This window comes from Octopus sinensis, linkage group LG18 (genome assembly GCF_006345805.1).
Source record: "Octopus sinensis linkage group LG18, ASM634580v1, whole genome shotgun sequence".
Taxonomy (NCBI): Eukaryota; Metazoa; Mollusca; class Cephalopoda; order Octopoda; family Octopodidae; genus Octopus; species Octopus sinensis.
Window position 1 is genome coordinate 48,934,140 of NC_043014.1, and position 7,812 is coordinate 48,941,951.

General features: G+C 37.1%; 1 protein-coding gene across 2 annotated transcripts in view; it reads right to left on the reverse strand.

Moving 5' to 3' along the window:
- LOC115221720 (trypsin-like) overlaps positions 1–6,286 on the reverse strand; it is a 54,032-nt gene extending 47,746 nt beyond the window's left edge. The window contains exon 1 of one of the 2 annotated variants that reach the window (XM_036511027.1): positions 6,228–6,286. The gene's annotated coding sequence lies outside the window, so the exon portion shown is untranslated. The remainder of the gene's footprint in view (positions 1–6,227) is intronic. The other variant, XM_029791931.2, reaches the window with a different exon arrangement.
- Between the last annotated feature and the right edge of the window lie 1,526 nt (positions 6,287–7,812).

The following is a 7,812-nucleotide window of genomic DNA, read 5'->3' on the forward strand; positions in this document are numbered from 1 at the left end:
TTAACCCATATGCTTTGCCTGAGTGGGGTAGTGATGACTGAACTAGTCTTCACTGGCAGAAGAGTTCCACTAGCAGTGCCTCATTAAGCATGGCCACCTTGCCCTTGTTTTAGCTGCTCTGCCTATCTCTTTGATGGCTTTTTCTCAGTTGTCTGCATTCCAGATCTATCTTCTGTAGGAAATGATGCTCTGATCCAGTTAGAACGCCACAGCAGTCAACTTCAATGGTGAACAAGGCCACGTGTCATCTTTTGACCAAGGTTTTGTTAACTAAGCTCTGATATTTGTTTCTTTTTTGTTTTTTTACCTGGTGGAAAATATTGAATCTGTTCTCTTAGGGTGCTGTGTTCAACTGCAATGATTGGTTGGAATGTGTCTGATCAGAGTGATGTTACCACTATCTCCTCTGGGAAGACAAATCTGCCCTTCAGGCAAATCTGCCCCGTGGTCTGAGGCTGAAAACGAAACAGAAAATGGGACCCCCCTGACTTTGCTTTCATTGTGAGGGCTTTGTCACCTTCCTTTAGGAATTCGATACATTTTAGTGGTGGTGGTGGTGGTGGTGGTGGTGGTGGTCTGTAAAAAACATAAATCCAAAAGAAGAAGCACACTCTAAGATATGGAGCAGTATATATTAAAAATGAGGAAGGCTGGTCTATGGGATTGCCTCGAGGTTTTGGGCCAACAGGTTTTGTGATCTGATGATATGCCATAAAGCTAAATCCGTTTTAACGAGAAACCTAAGGTAATCCCATAGACCAACATGTGTATATGTGTGTGTGTGTGTGTGTGTGGATAAAGCTAATAATATAGCATAAACATGATAAACCATCCATATTTTGCAGAAGAATTTGTCGTTGGGGCAGTTTAGCTTAATGATAAAGCACTTGATGCGTAATCAAAGAGATGTGAGTTCTAGTTTCATGGCTGACCACTGATAGACTTTTCTGCTATATAAGGATGCTATATTATTAGCATTATCCTGCGTTTGAGAATAAATTATATATATATATATATATATATGTACTTACATAAGGCCAAAGAAGGTACGGACGCTGCTATATATATTATATGTAGAAAAATACAAACTGGGACAAGAACGTAAAACATTTAGAAGACGATACAAAAAACACGGACGGAACATTCAAAGCCTTCAATCTTCAGTCAAGAACCGGATCATCCTAGCAATTTTGGCTGATTAATCTTGAGATTGCTCCGATCTGGCCAGCCCCAAAGGAAAATCTAAATAATATTATTATTATTAGTATTATTATCATTATTGTTTTTATGTATTTTTGTATTTTTATTCATGTAACATCGTCCGGTTTTCCGTCCTTGTTTTGTATACATTCGAGGCTTTCTTCCAAGGAATCTAATGCGCTTGGCTTAGATTTTCCTTTGGGGCTGGCCAGATTGGAGCAATCTCAAGATTAATCAGCCGAAATTGCTAGGATGATCCAGTTCTTGACTGAAGATTGAAGGCTTCGAATGTCCCGTCCATGTTTTTTGTATCGTCTTCTAAATGTTTTACGTTCTTGTCCCAGTTTGTATTTTTCTACATATAATATATATATATGTATATGTATATATATGTATATATATATGTATATATATATATATATATATATGTATATATATATATATATATATATATATATATATATATATATATATATATATATATATATATATATATATATATAAATATATGTGTGTGTGTATGTATATATATATCTATATATGTATATATATATGTGTATACATATATATATATATATATATATATATTATATATATATATGTATATATAATATATATATGTATATATATATATATATATACACATATTTAGTTGAAATTTATAGAAAAACAAAAGGTGAAGACTGGTGTATAAATAACACTTGGGAAAATGAAAATGTCTTTTACATTTCGAGCTTATGCTCTTCAACAGAAAGAAATAAGAGAAAATAAACAGAGTGAGAATGAAAAAAAAAAATTGTAGATTTTAGCAGTCCAGCATGGGAAATGATATATATACATATATACACATGTACATATACTACATGCATACAGAAGAGGTCGCAGATGTGTGACGAAAGATTTCCAGACAATGAACATAAGATAAAATAAGAAGAATAAAGAAGTGATGAACAAATATATGGTGCATGTGTATATCTGGAAAAAACCCAAAAATGACCATCCCAAAATATAACAAGATCTGTTTCAATACATGGTTTCACATGAGGAATCTTACAAAACAAATTCATATATATATATATATATATATATATATACGTACACCCACCCACACACACACAAGTGAGTGGACAAACAAAAGGAAATGGCACTCAAATGTTTATTCTTTTACTTTTACTTATTTCAGTCATGTGACTGTGGCCCTGCTGGAGCACCACCTTTTGTTGAACAAATCGACCCCTGGACTTATTCTTCGTAAGTCTGATATTTATTCTATTGGTCTCTTTTGCCAAAGCGGTAAGTTATGGGGATGTGAACACACCAACATCGGCTGTCAACTGATGGTGGAGGGACAAACACAAATATGTATATATATGTATAAAGTTAATCCAAACATGAAAACACAAAGAGAAAACACAACAACGCGAGGATGTGGAACAAATATAGTATTATTGGACGCTAAGGAAGGAAGGGAAGAAGGAGGGTTTTACGTTTCGGGCGGAGCTCTTTGTCAGAAACATAGGAAAAGGAAAGATCCAGAGAAGGGAAGATGGAGGAAAGAAAATCGCCAACGGTACTCACGCGGTCACATAAATATATATATACGATGGGCTTCTTTCAGTTTCTGTTTACCAAATCCACTCACAAACCTTTGGTTGGCCCAAGGTTACAGTAGAAGACACTTGCCCAAGACACTTGTCATGCAGTGGGACTGAACCCTGAACCATGTAGTTGGGAAGCAAGCTTCTTGCCACACAGCTACACTCAGTAAGAAATATATTTTTTTAATAACTCCTTGATTTGGTTCCATATGTCATTTAAAGCTTTGTGGGTGTATAGGATGAAACCATCCCATCAGCTGCAGGCACATCTTCCGATATTTGATGAGACAGGTTCGTCCTCCGCATCCGCAAATCTTTAAGTCATGTGCAGCTGAGTCAAACGGTTATTAAAATATTTGATTACACACACACACACACATTTATGTAATGTGTGTATATATATATGTATGTATATGTATAAGTATATATATATATATATATATACAGATACACATACACACACACACATTTATTTATTTATGTGTGTGCATGTATGTATATATATATTATATATATATATATGTATGTATATATATATATATATATACGCACACACACACATATATATACACACACACATATATATGTACATATATATATATATATACATACATATATATATATATACATATATACATATATACATATATTTATATATTTATATATATATATATATATATATATATATATATATAATATACATGCACACACACACATGAAGATACAGATAGCTACCAAGCTAGCTAGATAGATAGGTATACATATGATACTTGTTTCAGTCATGCTGGAGCACTGCCTTGAAGAGTTTAGGTTGAACGAGACAACCTCTGTACATACTTTTAATCACTGGTACTTATTCCATCAGTTTCTATTGCCAATCCACAAAGTTAAATGGATGTAATTAAACCAACACTGGTTATGTTGTCAGGTGGTGTGTGAGAGACACTCACTGTACAAACACACACACACACATCTGTCTATCTATCTATTTATCTATCTATCTGTACATATGTATGTGTATGTGTGTATATATATATATATATATATATATATATATATTGAAATGGATAAATGAATTATCTTGTTACGGATTATTCAAATTATAACCGATACCTGGGTAGCAAAAATCACAACAGAAAAATCACGGTTGAGGTTACGACCATGGGGTATCGCAACCGTGCCTTAGTGCGGATAATTGAAGTTTTATATATTTAGTGAGGGAAGAAATGGAGCTGAACGAAGATTTTACAAAATTCCTTTTTATTATTTTCTACACATGTTTCAAAGGCTGCAAATTCCCTAATTCGGATTGAATAAGGAGACCATTTTGCAGCTTTCTCTTCAGGAAAATCCAGGAATTTAAATCTCCAAAACAAATGCGCAGCAAGTTTGAAAAGCTTGCTGCGCATTTGTTTTGGAGATTTAAATTCCTGGATTTTCCTGAAGAGAAAGCTGCAAAATGGTCTCCTTATTCAATCCGAATTAGGGAAATTGCAGCCTTTGAAACATGTGTAGAAAATAATAAAAAGGAATTTTGTAAAATCTTCGTTCAGCTCCATTTCTTCCCTCACTAAATATATATATATATATATATTTCTTTATTGCTCACAAGGGGCTAAACATACAGGGGACAAACAAGGGCAGACAAAGGGATTAAGTCGATTACATCGACCCCAGTGCGAAACTGGTACTTTATTTATCAACCCCGAAAGGATGAAAGGCAAAGTCATATATATATACATACACACATAAGAAGCTTCTGTACAATTTCCATCTACCAAATTCACTCACAAGGCAGAGGCCCAGGTCCCATGCAGTGGGAATGACTGCGAACTTGTTGAGGTAGCGAGCTGGCGAAGACAGTGAGCTGGCAGAAACATTAGCACACAGGGCAAAATGCTTAGTGGTGTTTCGTCTGTCTTTACGTTCTGAGTTCAAATTCCACCGAGGTCAACTCTGCCTTTCATCCTTTAGGAGTCGATAAATTAAGTACCAGTTGTGTACTGGGATCGATCTAATTGACTAGCCACCTCCTCCTCCACAAAAATTTCGGGCCTTGTGCCTAGAGTTGAAAACAATGTGAACCTGTGGGATTCTAAAGCAAGTTTCTTAACCACACAGATGTGTGTGTGTATATGTGTGTGTGTGTGTGTGTGTGTCTGTGTGCATGTGTGTGTGCGTGTATGTATATGTGTGTGTGTCTGTGTGCATGTGTGTACGTGTGTGGGTAATGCCTGTATACATGTGTTTGTGTATGTATGTTTTGTTTATCTTTTATTCTTTTACTTGTTTCAGTCATTAGACTGTGGCCATGCTGGGGCCCCACCTTGAAGAGATTTTAGTCAAATGAATCAACGCCAGTCCTTTTTTTTTTTAAGCCAAACCATTAAGTTACGGGGATGTAAACACATCAACACTGTTTCTCAAGTGGTAGAAGGGGACAAACACAGATACAAAGACACACACACACACACATAAATATATATGATATATATACACAGATCATTGCTGCAATGTAAAAGTGTTGTAAGTCTAAAACATTGCATTTTGAGAAAATGAAAAAATAGTTTCACCATTCCATAGCAAAACCGTTGTACTACACTTTGACAACTTTTCATATCTTGGCATCTGAAGCAACTGGAGATACGATAGTTTGACCAAAAGAACCGGCTATTGCAAGCAAATATAAATATTGAAAAAAAAACGCCAAATTTGGACATATGACAGTTTAACATAACTACAACTATATATATATAAATATATAGTTATATATAGTTACATTGATATATATATATATATATATCAGACTGGGCCTGGTGCAGCCTTCTGGCTTCCTAGACCCCAGTTGAACCGTCCAACCCATGCTAGCATGGAAAGTGGACGCTAAACGAAGATATGACGGGCTTCTTTCAGTTTCCATCTACCAGATCCACTTACAAGGCTTTCGTCAGACACTTGCCCAAGATTCTACAAAGTGGGACTGAACCCAGAACCATGTGGTTGGGACGCAAATTTCTCACTACCTGGCCAAGTGTGCACCGACGTGGTGTGTGTGTGTATTATATGCATTTGTGTTCATGACTGTATGTGTTTGTGTATCTGCATGTGTGAGTGCAGGTGTTTGTAAGCATGTGTATGAATATGTGTGTGTGTGTGTGTGTGTATAAATATATATATATATATATATATGTATGTATGTATGTATATATGTATGTATGTATGTTTGTATGTATGTATATGTATATGTGTTTGTGTCCATGAATGTATCTGTCATTGCATATATTTCTTCAAAGTAACATGCATAAAAAGTACTTGTCTAACCATGACTCTCACCTATGAAACACACAAAGTAAGAAATATTTAAAAAAGAAAAGAATAAGGCTTAAGATAGGGCCAGAAAAACCCCAAAAAGGTAAAAATTCAACTCACCCACTCTTCAGATGACCACTGTATGTATGTATGTGTGTGTCTGTGTGTATGTATGTGTGTGTGTATGTGAGTGTGGAGTATGGAGGATGAGTGACAAACAGACAGACTGATTGACAGAGAAAGAGAGAGAGAGTGTGTGTGTGTTTGTGCTTATGTGAGAGAGAGAGAGTGTGTGTGTGTTTGTGCTTATGTGAGAGAGAGAGGGTGTGTGATGGATGTGTGAATTGTCAATGGCTGGGTCTGTTGTCTTCTGTCAGAGAGAATTCAGGAGAAAGTGGAGTGAGGAAGAAGGAAGTACAGTGATGTTTCGAGGTGGGGGGGGAGAATGGTGGGGAAAGCAGTTGCATTAGAGGTGGTGGTAATGGTGGTGGTGTTGGTGTTGGTGGTGGTGGGGGTGATTGTGGTGGTGGGGGGGTAGAGGCAGTTGTGGTAGAAGGGATAATGATGGTGGTGGTTGTGATGGTAGTGGTTGTGGTGGTGGTGGTGGTTGTGATGGTGGTGGCGGTGGTGGTGGTGGTGGTGGTTGTGATGGTGGCGGTGGTGGTGGTGGTGGTGGTTGTGATGGTGGCGGTGGTGGTAGTTGTGGTGGTGGTGGTGGTGGTGGTGGTGGTTGTGATGGTAGCGGTGGTGGTGGTGGTGGTTGTGATGGTGGTTGTGATGGTGGTGGTGGTGGTGGTGGCAGAGGCAGTGAGGAGTTAGTCTATCATTGAAGGAGGGAAGGAAGACACATCTTATTGCAAATGGCTTTAGATGTGTGTCTGTGTACTTGTGTGTATGTGTGTATGTGTGTATGAGTTTGTGTGTGTGTGTGCATGTGCATGTGTGCACGTGTGCATTTATATATATATATATCTCTCTCTCTCTATCTATCTACCTATCTATCTATCTATTGGGTCATCCCATAAATAAAGCAGTTTTTTTAATACTTCTTTTGTTATTCAAAATTAAGATAAACAGATTTCTTTTTTTAATCTAAAATATACTCTCCTTCATTTTCCCCAATGCTCTTCCATCTATCTGGTAGACTTGCAAGGCCCCTCTTCCAAAATTCACTTGTCCGTGACAGAAAATACTCCTCCAGTACTGTTCTCACCTTGTCTACAGAATTCATATTTTTGAAGACTGCAGAATAAATGATAACCGGATGGGGCAATGTCCAGCGAATATGGTGGGTGGGGCATCGTTTCCCATTCAGACTGCTCCACCCTTTGGAATGTCATCCTTGCTGTATGTGGCTGAGCATTATCCTGATTGAAGAACACCTTTCATCATGAAACCAAAGATGGTCCGTTTTTCTTCTAGTGCTGACTTAAGCCACTTCAGCTCCTTGCAGCAGATCTTTTTTGTTATTGTTTGGTTTGCATTTAAAAGTTCAAAGTGGATGTAACCTTCTGTATCTCACCAAACAGATAACAACACCTTACGTGGATGAAAACCTTTTTTTAGCCTGGGGGTGATGGTGTATATCCCTTCCCTACCCACTGTCTTCAGTGTACTCTTTTACTCTTTTACTTGTTTCAGTCATTTGACTGTGGCCATGCTGGAGCACCGCCTTTAGTCAACCAAATCGACCCCAGGACATATT